Source organism: Grampus griseus, assembly GCF_964374135.1.
Source record: "Grampus griseus genome assembly, chromosome: 3".
Classification (NCBI taxonomy): Eukaryota; Metazoa; Chordata; class Mammalia; order Artiodactyla; family Delphinidae; genus Grampus; species Grampus griseus.
In genome coordinates, this window is record NC_139019.1 from 162,574,671 (window position 1) to 162,587,665 (window position 12,995).

The 12,995-nt window shown below is 40.2% G+C and overlaps 1 pseudogene across 1 annotated transcript; it reads right to left on the reverse strand.

The window, feature by feature from the left end:
* Nucleotides 1-5,820: 5,820 nt before the first annotated feature.
* Nucleotides 5,821-7,319, reverse strand: LOC309820945 (ETS domain-containing protein Elk-4-like; annotated as a pseudogene). The gene is made up of 2 exons: nt 7,208-7,319; nt 5,821-7,150 (listed from the first exon to the last, which is right to left on the reverse strand). The product of its transcript is annotated as an ETS domain-containing protein Elk-4-like (transcript).
* Nucleotides 7,320-12,995: the final 5,676 nt, after the last annotated feature.

The window sequence follows — 12,995 nt, forward strand, 5'->3', positions numbered from 1 at the left end:
TATCAATGACATTTATCACAGAACAGGAACAAATAATTCTAAAATTTGTTTGGAAACTCTGAATAGCTGAAACAATCTTGAGAAACAAGAGCAGAGCTGGAGGAATCATGCTTCATGACTTCAGACCAAACTACAAATGTACTGTAATCAAACATTATAGCATTGGCACCAAAACATCCACAAAGATCAATGGAAGAGAATAAGAGTCCAGAAAAAAATCCACCCAATTATGGTCAGTTAATCTACAAAAAGGAACAAGAATATACAATGGAGAAAAGAAACTCCCTTCAATAAGTGGTGCCGGGAAAACTGGACAGCTACATGTAAAACAATAAAATTAGAACATTCTCTAACACCATGTACAAAAATAAACTGGATTAAAGATCTAAATATAGTGCTTCCCTGGTTGCACAGTGGTTAAGAATCTGCCCACCAATGCAGGGGCCACGGGATCAAGCCCTGGTCCCGGAAGATCCCACATGCCATGGAGCAACTACACTACTGAGCCTGCGCTCTAGATCCCGCCAGCCACAACTACTGAGCCCGTATGTCACAACTACTGAATCCCGTGTGCCTAGAGCCCATGCTCCACAAAAGAAGCCACTGCAATGAAAAGCCTGTGCACTACAACGAAGAGTAGCCCCCACTTACCGCGACTAGAGAAAGCTGGCACGCAGCAACGAAGACCCAAAAGCAGCCAAGAATAAAATTAATTAATTAATTATAAAAATAAATAAATATAAGACAAGAAACCAGAAATCTTCTAGAGGAAAAGACAGGCAGACTTGCACCTAAATCATAGCAATATTTTTTTGAATATGTCTTTGAAATCAAAGGAAATAAAAGCAAAAATAAACAAATTGAACCAAATTAAACTTAAAAGCTGTGACACAGCAAAGGAAACCATGGACAAAACACAAAGAACACCTACTGAATAGGAGAAAATATTTCCAAATCGTGTGACTGATAAGGCGTTAATAATATCCAAAACATGTAAAAAGTTCACACGACTGGACAATCGATTTAAAACTAGACAAAAGACCTGAATAGACATTTTTCCAAAGAGGGCATTCAGATGGCGAACAGGCACATGAGAAGTTGCTCAATGTCATTAATCATCAGAGAAATGCAAATTAAAACCACAATTAGATGTCACCTCACATCTGTCAGGATGGTTATCACCAAAAAGAAAACAAATAACAAGTGTTGGTGAGGAAGTGGAGAAAGTGAACCCTCCTACACTGTTGGTGGAAATGTAAAGTGTTGCAGGCACTCTGAAAAACAGTATGGAGAGTTCTCAGAAAACTAAGAATAGAACTGCCATATGACCCAGCAATTCCACTCCTGGGTATGTATATCCAGAAAAAACTGGAAACACTAATTCAAAAACATACATGCACCCGAATGTTCACAGCAGCATTATTTACAACTGCCAAGATATGGAAGCAACCTAAGTGTCCATTAACAGGAGAATGGACAAAGAAGATGGGGTATATATATGCAATGAAATACTACTCAGCCATAAAAAAGAATGTATTTTGTGATTTGAAACAACATAGATGGACTTAGAGGGTATTAAGCTAAGTGAAATAAGTCACACAGAGAAAGACAAATACTGTATGATATCACTTATATGTGGAATCTAAAAAATAAAAAAAAAACCAAGAGGATATAACAAAAAAGACAAAGACTCATAGATACAGAAAGCAAACTAGTGCATACTTGTAGGGACAGGGTAAGGGGGAGAGGCAAGACAGGGGTAGGGAATTAAGAGGTACAAACTATTATGTATAAGATAAATAAGCTACAAGCATATATTGTCCAACATAGGGAATATATTCAGTATTTTATGACTATAAAATTGTGAATCACTATGTTGTACACCTGTAACTTACATAATACTATATATCAACTATACTTCAGTAAAATAAACTTCAAGTAAATAAATAAAAATAATGTCAAACACCACCCAGTTCTACAAAAAGTAAGCCATTAGTTGATACAGTTGCTGACTTCCCACACACTATGAAATGAATTCAGGGATGAGATCAGGAATGAGGCACCCTGTGCTCTGGGAAAAGTGGAAAAACAGGACTTTAGATAGTTAGATATTGTCAGTAAAAACTTTATGAACCCCAATTTTGCATTTTCCTATACTTATAAAAGCGCTAAAATCATCAATGAAGATATCTCTTCCTCATGACTAAAAGTAACCTTCTATTACAAAAATGTGTGCTTGAGTGCACATACCCCTTCTCTAAATCACTGGTATATGGAACTTCAAACTTACTGTTTGGAGCAGTTCCTCAAAGCTACCTGAGAAGCTGTCTCCTGCTACAGTCCTCAGTAAGTCCATAAATAAAACAAAGTCACAGATTTCACATCATGTGTTTTTCTTTCAGTTAACACGTGTAATCTCCAATCTGTCATGGATCTAAGAAGAGATATTGCTCTCCTCGTTGTTCAGTTTTTTCCCAGTTGTGAGGATGAGAATAATCACTCAGAGCTGTTTACATACTGGAAGAAAAACCATCCATTCGGGTTTTTTTTTTCTATTTTTCCTTTCTAAGACTATACCACTTTCAATTATTGATTCTACTGCTAGTGCCCATGGAGCTGGTTTCAGAGTTTTTCTTTTGTGACCAATGTGCCTAAATACATCATACTGGGATTTCTACCTTTGAATTTCTTATCCTCATCTTCTAAAAATTTCCTATGCTGAATACCTGTCCAATACCTAAAAGGTATTTTCCATGGGTTATCTTCCATTTTATCATTGCCCTTTGAAGACAGGATTAACACCCAACCTAAAATAAATATGATCATATGTTAAGACTGTTGTTGACACATGCATTAAGTTAATAGAAGTAGTATTATTCCACAAAAATACTTTTGAAGGAGAGTAGGGCAAGGTTAAGTGGGTTAAGCTGGCTTGTCAAAAGTTAATGTGTTGCCCCTTTAAGGTGTATAGGAGTAGAGCCTACAGGTTTTAAAGGTTTGACCCTCTTACACACTGGCACAGAAAAAGGAACATGAGTAAACCTTCCTAACTTGTTTATCCATTGTGGGCCAGGAAGGGTGACTAGGTATGTAAATCCAATTAAAAGTCAAATATCAAACTCCCATGTAATTCTTTTTGGCTGCACTATTGTAAATATCATGGTGAATCAGGAAAACATACTCACTAGCACTGTGAACAGCATCAAGTGCTTCCCACACAAATTAGACATTATAAAGGTATAATCTAGAGAACAGTGGAATCAGAAAATACTCCCAATCGTAAAACTCTGAAATACTTTCTCGGTGGAGACATGAAGCCTTCCAGAAAAAAATCAGACTCTCATGGATCTTCATGTGGGACACCAGGGGAAAATCACTTCAATGAAAATGAAAATCAAAAAGTTGATGGTGGTTTGGGGGATGCTCTTGACTACAAGGGCACTGAATCTGGAAAATAAGCTGGAAGATGGTGTCCTTGAAGCTTCTATGTATCTGTCTGTCTCCCAGTGTGGTGGCTCCAAAATCGGAAGAATGCCTTCTCTGCATCTGCTTTAAAATCACACACAGATGAGCTGTTGGTAAATTCTAACAAGGAACCACAAAGAGGATTGATTCTGGAAAATCTAGGCCCTAACGTTACTCACAGGCAAGGTATCTCCAACTCTAGATTTTTCTTGTCCTATCGCAAGTCTCTCTTCTTAATTCAAATTCTATTCAACAAATACCAGTCAGAAGGAAAGACAAAAAGCAAACAGGAAAATCATAATTTACATAAAAGTGTAGTCTTTGACAACCTTGCCATGCATTAAAATTTATTCCAAGTGTTTAATAGAATGGAAAACTGAAAAAAGCTCCTGTATCCACAAGCCCCCCAAAAGGACATTTCTCAATATTTATTTATTATTTATTTATTTTGGCTGCGTTGGGTCTTCGTGGCTGCGCGCGGGCTTTCTCTAGTTGCGGCGAGTGGGGGCTACTCTTCGTTGCAGTGCGCAGCCTTCTTATTTTGGTGGCTTCTCTTGCTGCAGAGCCCAGGCTCTAGGTGTGCAGGCTTCAGTAGTTGTGGCACGAGGGCTCAGTAGTTGTGCTCGTGGGCTCTAGAGCACAGGCTCAGTAGTCATGGTGCACGGGCTTCGTTGCCCCGCGGCATGTGGGATTTTCCTGGACCAGGACTTGAACCCATGTCCCCTGCATTGGCAGATGGATTCTTAACCACTGTGCCACCACGGAAGCCTGTGAAATAAAAATTCTTAAATACTGGAATGTAACACTGGATTTTTTTCCCCCCTGAAATTTACCCTTCTTGCCTCTTTGAAAATATTTTATACGGTCTTTCAAGCTCTATTAATTAAGTACATTTTACACTATTGAAAAAAGAAATTTAAATAAGTGAGTAAATCTTCTGAAGGGCACTAACCCAGAGATGGGCAGTGGTCACAGGTTAGCTCGTCCAGAAAAGTTTGAAAAAAAAAAACGCTCCACAAAATGATTTCCCATAGGATGTCTCTTCCAAGAAAAAAAAATTGGGAGGAGAAGGGATTTCATACACCTACTTCCAAGTGGTTATTCTCGGCTTTCCCCTCGTGTAAAACATCCACAGACCGCCCCCCTCCCCAGTGCAATCCACGACTCTGCGCAAATAGGATAAACAATTAAAATACTGGGTGTGTTTAAAATACACCACGGGAGAAGAATAGTTGATAGATGATGTGAATCGGAGAGGGGAAACTGACTTTGGGAAGGCGGGGAGCGCTCTGGAAATTTCATGAGTTCTTGCCAGCCCTACTAAGAGCTATTCTGCAGGTCGGTTCCATGCCTGGCCACACAGCCTTACACCAAGCCCTTGATCCCTGGAGGACATAAGACCCTCTTCTTCCAGGCAGGACTGGCCTGGGCCATCCTCTTATCACAGGCAATCCCAGGCCAGGGAAAAGTTCTGTCTAGGTGCAATTGGAGAAAAAAAGGACATCCACGCCTGTGCGGAGCATCGCCCTACCCACCTGCCCCAGCGGCCTCCCGTTTGGACAGATTCCCAATACCCCGCCCCCAAGTACCTGAGTGACAACCTGCGAGAGAAAGCCTGACTCAGCAGAATCACTTAGCGCCGCTGGGATTGAATCTGTCCCCGCCTGGCACTTAAGGTTTGTAACAGAACTTTTCCCTGGCCTGGAATTCCCTGGCATGGAACTGTGCTTCTTGTTAAGAAAGGCAGACACTTAGATATGAACTCACCGTTTGTAATAAAGAGGCTGGCTCCAGTTTCATCTTTGCGCCTTGACAGCGCTGAGCCTTCCACCCATCCCTCCCCATCCCCACTCATTAGGTACTTAAGCTAAAGAATCCCAGAGCACTTGGCTTTGGTAGGAGGTCTGAATCACTCAGTCCTAGCTGGGTGCCAGGACGAATCTCAGTCAAACCACAAGCTGTGAGGTGTGTGCATTAACTTTTCAGCTGTACATTTTACACTGGAAGGAAATTTATTTTAGATCAGTGTTCCCTGTGTGCCTAGAAAACCTCGAAATGTCAGCATTCAAGGCAATTGTATTCCTATTTCCACTGATAGAAGAAAAACAGTAAGTTGTACTGAGAATTGGAAAATACCTTAAAAGTCTTCCTGCCTCCCCTCAGGTTTATTGAAGTATAACTAACTAATAAAACTGCATTTAAAGATTAAAACATGATGATCTGATACACTTATACTGTATTGTATAATTGAAATTTATGAAGAGTGGATCTTTTTTTTTAAGGGAACCCTAAAAAATGCATTTTAATGGGGAATGGCAGAAATCACAATAGACTATTATCATCATTGTGGAAGTATTAATCGCACACTTTAAATATATTCATGTTCAATGTCTCTCTGTTTATTCGTTGTTTCTCCCGTTCCACAAGTGCATAGGTTGTTTTCTGTAGATCTGTGGAAAATGGGCCAGGGGTGGAAGGTCCATACAGGCTAGACAGAGTGAAGAGCCCATGACTGTTCAGCACAGAAGGAAACTGGAAAAGTGTGTTAGTACCTTGCAGTCTGGCTGGACTTAGGGGAACAACAGGGCTGAGAGTACTCCAAAAGTGGATACTGGAGACCAAGGCACTCAGAGTCAAGAAGGGTGTCTGTGAAAATAATCCTAGCATAATAATCAGTGGGCTTGGATCACTGCCTGTGATCATGATGGTTGGTGCTAGCTCTAACCCTTTGGGTTTCTTGGACCTTGATGAATTGCTTGTTTTGTCTTTTTCTGGCAAAGCTGAATCCTGATCTTGAGGCTCCATGTCTGCGTCCATGTCTGGGTCCATCTCTGGGTTGGAACTCAGCGGTAGTGAAGGTGTTCTAGGAGGTTCCTGAAAAGGGCAAATGGACGAAATAGGAGGTGTGGTGGTAAAAGTGGCAGTTGCACTGGATGCAGAAGTTGGTGCTTCTAGCGAAGGCAGTTTGGGGGAAGACAAAGTCTCCAGCGCTTGGGCAGTTTCTTTGGAAGACGGAGAAATACTTGGGTCAGTTGAACTGGTGGCAGCAAGAAGTTCAACTGGTGGCTTTTTAGAAGGTGTTACAAATTTGGTAACAGATGGTGTTGGCTCCTGAGGGGATTTTTTTCTCTGCCAATTTCTCAGCTGGATTCTCAACCTTTATAGATTTGAAAAGCTTCCTATTGGAGGAGTTCAAAGATCTGAGGGTAAATGGAGAATATAAGCCAGAGTGTCTGTAGTCACTGCAGCTAGGGGTCTTGGCACCAGGCTGCGGTGGCTTCTTTTTCCCTCCATTCTCTTCATCTATGGAGCTCTCGCTGCTGACTTCACTGATGCGTAAAGCTTCAGTCTCCCTCAAGCCTGCCCGCTGGCATAGGAACCGTATTCAAAATCTCTGGGTGCGAGACAAACTTGTACACAAACTTCTGACCCCTCACGTTTTCAATGATATTCTTCATATAATAGTATCTGAGGGGTCAGCTGTGTTTGTCATAATTCATGTTAGGCTTGTTATTTTGAATCCCTCAGAGACGAGCCACCTCTTCTGCCTGCAAATGCTTGAACTCCCCATCATTAGAGGTCCAGCAGATCATGTGATCGTTCTGAGGCTCCTTTAGGAGCTGAAGGAGGAACTGCCACAGGGTGATGGCATTGTTAAGAGCAATGAACGAGGCCACTTGCGAGGCTGCCTCAGGGTCTCTGCCTCAAACATGATGCCTCTCTCCACCGGCCACCTCCTCACGCTGGAAACTCGAGGACAGCACCGCGGCCACTGTGACCCCTGTGGCGGAGCTGGAGAAGGCGGCGGCAGCCAAGCCATTCGTTGCAGCAGCCAGGCCTGCCAGTCGCTCCATGCCTGCTAAGAGAGTGGATCTTAAGCATTCCGACCACACAAACAAAAATAAAGATAGTTAGGACTTCCCTGGTGGTCCAGTGGTAAAACTCCACACTCCCAACGGAGGGGCCCGGCTTCCGTCCCTGGTCAGGGAAATAGATACCACATGCCGCAACTAAGAGTTTGCATGCTGGAACTAAAAGAGCCCGCATGCTGCAAGGAAGATGGAAGATCCCGCATGCTGCAACTAAGACCCAGCACAGCGAAATAAAAAAAACAAAATGATAACTAAGTGAAGTGATGGATATTAATTAACCTGGAAATTCTTATACTCCCAGGAGACTTAATTGCAAAACTCTTACATTGCAAAACACTTCATGCATTGACTTATTTGAACAACTTTATTGAAATGTATGGCACATACTGTGGAAGGCACCCATTAAGTATACATTTTCATGCTTTTAGTATATTTGTAGATACATGCATTTATCACTACAGTCAATTTTTGAAGATTTTCTCACTTCAAAAAGAAACTCTTCTACTTTTTAGCTGTCACCGCTAATCTTCCCATCTTCCTCCTCCAATCCCCGGCCTTAGAAAACCACTAATCTGCTTTCTTTTTCTCCATCCTGGTCTTTCATATGAAAAGAATTCTATAGTATATGGTCTTTTGATTGACTCAGCATGATTTTTTTCAAGGGAAAATTATAAATCAATATTTCCTTCATTTTACATCAGAATAACATTTTATTGATTGGGTAAAACACATTGTTTACCTATTCATCTGTTAATGGAACTTTAGATGTTTCTACCTTTTGGCTACTATGAATCACATTACTCTAAAATTCATGTATAAGTTTTGGCCAAATAAGTATTTTCATATTCTTGGGCATATACCGAGGAGTGGGATTGATGGGCCATATGATAACTCTAGGTTTAATATTTGAGGAACTCCCAGAACTTTTTCCAGAGTGGCTTCGCTATTTTGTCTTCATTCCAACCTGTATGAGAGTTCAAATTTCTCCATCTATCCTGGATAAAACTTATTACCTCACTTTTTGATTTTAGCCATCCTAGTTTTTGTGACATGGAATCTCATTGTGGTTTTGATTTGCATCTCCTTGATGACTAATAATGGCCAGAATCTTTTCATATGCCCTTGATCATTTGTATATTTTACTTGGAAAAATGTGACTTCAGATGCTTGTCACATTTAATATTGAGTTAATTGACTTTTTATAACTAACTTATAAGAAGTCTCTAGATATTTTCAATATAAGTTCTGTTTTAAATATATGATTTGCAAAATTTTCTTCCGTTCTAAGGGTTGTATTCACTGTCTTGCCTTAAAAGTTTAATTTTTATAATATACACATACCATAAAATTTACATTTTCATCATTTTAAGTGTATAGTTCAGTAGTACAAAATACATTGACATTGGGAAACCAATCTGCAGAACTATTTTCATCTTTCAAAACCAAACTCTATACCCATGTTGACATAAACAAATAGGATGCCAATTATTTTTCCAGCAAAATATGTGTTTATCCAGGATTAGCAAAGAATTGTAATTTGGGGTCAGCAACCTTGGCATGCAAGTTCCCCTGCAGCAAGGAGAGTATTCTTTTAAAGAAGGGAAAAGGAAGTTGGGAGGTCTATAGTAAGCAAAGAGTTTTGCACAGCAAAGAAACCATAAACAAAACAAAAAGACAATCCACAGAATGGGAGGAAATATTTGCAAATGATGTGACTGAAAAGGAATTAATCTCCAAAAGCTACAAAGAGCTCATGCAGCTCAATATTAAAAAAACAAACAACCCAATCAAAAAATGGGCAGAAGACCTAGATAGACAATTCTCCAAAGAAGACATACAGATGGCCAAGAGACATGTGAAAAAATGCTTAACATTGCTAATTATTAGAGAAATGAAAATCAAAACTACAGTGAGATATCACCTCACACCAGTCAGAATGGCCACCATCAGAAAGTCTACAGACAATAAATGATGGATGACAGATGAATGGATAAAAAGAAGTGGTACATATGTACAATGGAATATTACTCAGCCATTAAAAAGAATGAAATAATGCCATTTGTAGCAACATGGATGGACCTAGATGTCATACTGAGTGAACTAAGTCAGAGAAAGACAAATATCGTATGATATCACTTATATGTGGAATCTAAAAAAAAAAAAAGATACAATAAACTTATTTACAAAACAGAAACAGAATCACAAACTTAGAGAACAAACTTATGGTTACCAGAGGGGCGAGGGGGAGGGATACTTAGGGAGTTTGGGATTTACATGTACACTACTATATTTAGAATAGATAACCAGGGACTTCCCTGGTGGTCCAGTGGCTAAGACTCCACACTCCCAGTGCAAGAAGCCTGGGTTTGATCCCTGGTCAGGGAACTAGATCCCACATGCTGCAACTAAGAGTTCACACGCCACACCTAAAAGTTCTGCACACCAGAACTGAAGATCCCGCATGCCACAACTAAGACCAGGCATAGACAAATAAATAAATAAATATTTGAAAAATAAATAAATAAAATGGATTAACAACAAGGACCTACTGTATAGCACAGGGAACTCTGCTCAATATTATGTAACAACCTAAATGGGAAAAGAATTTGAAAAAAATAAATAAATAAAATAAATAATTCACAAGGTGCTTTAAGCTCTCCCTTTTGAGAGTATTCCATCATTAGAGAAAAAAACAAACAAAAAAACAATAAATGATGGAGAGGGTGGGGAGAAAAGGGGTTGTTGGTGGGAATGTAAATTGCTGTACCCGTTATGGAAAACAGTATGTATGGAGGTTCCTTAAAAAACTAAAAACATAGCTACAATATGGTCCAGCAATCACACTCCTGGGCATATATCCAGAGAAAACCATGGTTTGAAAGGATACATGCACCCCAATGGTCACTGAAGTGCTGTTTACAATAGCCATGACATGGAAGCAACCTAAAAGCCCATCGACAGGTGAATGGATACAGAAGATGTGGTACATATATACAATGGAGAAAACCATTCTACTTTTTCTCTCTAGGAATTTAGCTACTGTAGGTACCTCATACCCATGGAATCATACAGTGTTTGACCTTTTTTGTCAGGCTAATTTCAGCTAGCATAATGTCCTAAGGTTCATCTATGTTGTAGCAAGAGTAAAATTTGCTTTCTTTTTAAAGCTAAATAATACTCTGATGTATGTATGCACCGTGTTTTTTTTGTCTATTCAACTGTTGATGGACACTTGAGTTGCTTCCACCTATGGCTACTATGAATAATGTGAAATGAACATATATATCTGTTTTGACATATCTGTTCGAATCACTGCTTTCAATTCTACTTCAATTGACAGAAGTCGGATTGCTAGATCAGATAGTGACTCACTTTGCAATTTTTTGAGGAATTGCCTTTTTCTTTTCATACCATCAATACAATTTTATATTCCAAGCAATATCACACAAGAATTCCAAAGGATATTTCTACTTTCTTGATAGTTTCCTTTGAAGCACAAAATTATTAATTGTCCAAATTACCTAAAAGAATGAAATTAGAACACTCCCTAGCACCATACATAAAAATAAACTCAAAATGGATTAAAGACCTAAAGGTAAGGCCGGATACTATAAAACTCATAGGCAGAACACTTTTTGACATAAATCCCAGCAAGATCTCTTTTGATCCACCTCCTAGAGTAATGAAAATAAAAACAAAAATAAACAAATGGGATCTAGTTAAACTTAAAAGTTTTGCACAGCAAAGGAAACCATAAACAAACACAAAATATAACCCTCAGAATGGGAGAAAAGATTAGCAAATGAAGCAACCGACAAGGGATTAATCTCCCAAATATACAAACAGCACATACAGCTCAATATCAAAAAAACAAACAACTCAATCAAAAAATGGGAGGAAGATCTAAATAGACATTTCTCCAAAGAAGACATACAGTTGGCCAAAAAGCACATGAAAAGATGCTCAACATCACTAATTATTAGAGAAATGCAAATTAAAACTACGAGGAGGTATCACCTCACATGGGTCAGAATGCCCATCATCAAAAAATCTACAAACAGTAAATGCTGGAGAGGGTGTGGAGAGAAGGGAACACCCCCTACACTGTTGGTGAGAATGTAAATTGATACAGCCACTATGGAGAACAGTATGGAAGTTCCTTAAAAATCTAAAAATAGAACTACCATATGACCCAGCGATTCCACTCCTAGGCATATATCCAGAGAAAACCATAATTTGAAAGGATACATGCACCCCAATGTTCACTGCAGCATTATTTACATTTATAATAGCCAGGACTTGGAAGAAACCTAAATGTCCATCAACAGAGGAATGGATAAAGAAGATATGGTACATAAATACAGTGGAATATTACTCAGCCATACAAAAGAACAAAATAATGCCATTTGCAGCGACATGGATGGACTTGGAGATTGTTGTGCTTAGTGCTGTGGGTCAGACAGAGAAGGTTGGATGTCATGTGATGTTGCTTATATATGGAGTTTAGAAAGGGGGTGCAAATGAACTTGTTTGTAGGGCAGAGGTAGAGTCGAGGGTGTAGAAAGCAAACTTATGGTTACCAGGGGATAAATAGGGAGGGATAAATTGAGAGGTTGGGATTGACGTGTACACACTACTATATGTAGAACGGATAACTGATGGGGACCTGCTGTGTAGCGCAGGGAACTCTACTCAGTCCTCTGTCATGGCCTATATAGGAGGGGAATCTAAGAAAAGAGTTGGTGTATGTATATGTGTGGCTGATTCACCTTGCTGTGCACCTGAGGCTACTACAGCATTGTGGATCAGCTATAGTCCAATAAAAATTAGTAATTAATTAATTTATTTATAAAATTTCCTACCAGTGTAAAACGTACACCTGAGAAGTTAATGAACACACATCATAGCCTGTGGTTTAACTGAGATTTGTCCTGGCACCCAGCTAGGCTGACTGATTCAAATTTCCTACCAGAGCCAAGTGCTCTGGGATTCTTTAGCTTAAGTACCTAATAAGTGGGAATGGGGCAGGGATTGGTGGAAGGCTCAGCGCTGTCAAGGACGAAAGATGAAAATGGAGTCAACCCCTTTATTATAGATGGTGAATTCACATTTAAGTGTCTGCGTTTCTTAACAAGAAGCACAGTTCCGTGCCTGGCCACACAGACTTACACCAAGCCCTTGACCCCTGGAGGACATAAGACCCTCTTGTTCCAGGCAGGACTGACCTGGGCCATCCTCTTATCTGTACTTGCTGCATCTTGAAACAGAATCAGGAATCCCAGTGCAGGAGGAGCTGCGGAAGACAACTGAGACAATCCCAGGCCAGGAAATGTTGTTTTACCAAGCAAACGTGCCAGGCAGGGACAGGTCTCATCCCACCTCCCACAGGTGGGAGGCATTAGGGGGCGGGGTATTGAGATCTGTCCAACCAGGCGGCCGCTGAGGCAGGTGGGCGGAGCGGTCCCCCACTCAGGCGTGGACTTCCTTACCTTCTACAGCGGAGGGATCGCGCGTCTGTTCCGGGTTCACTAACCTGTTAACTTTCACGTACCTTCTGTTGCCCTGTGTTCTGCACTAGTCCTTGGAGTCGTTAGGAGGGACTCAGACAGACCCAGGAAACCTCGAAATGGTGAGTGTGCTGAGCCGGACTGTGGACGC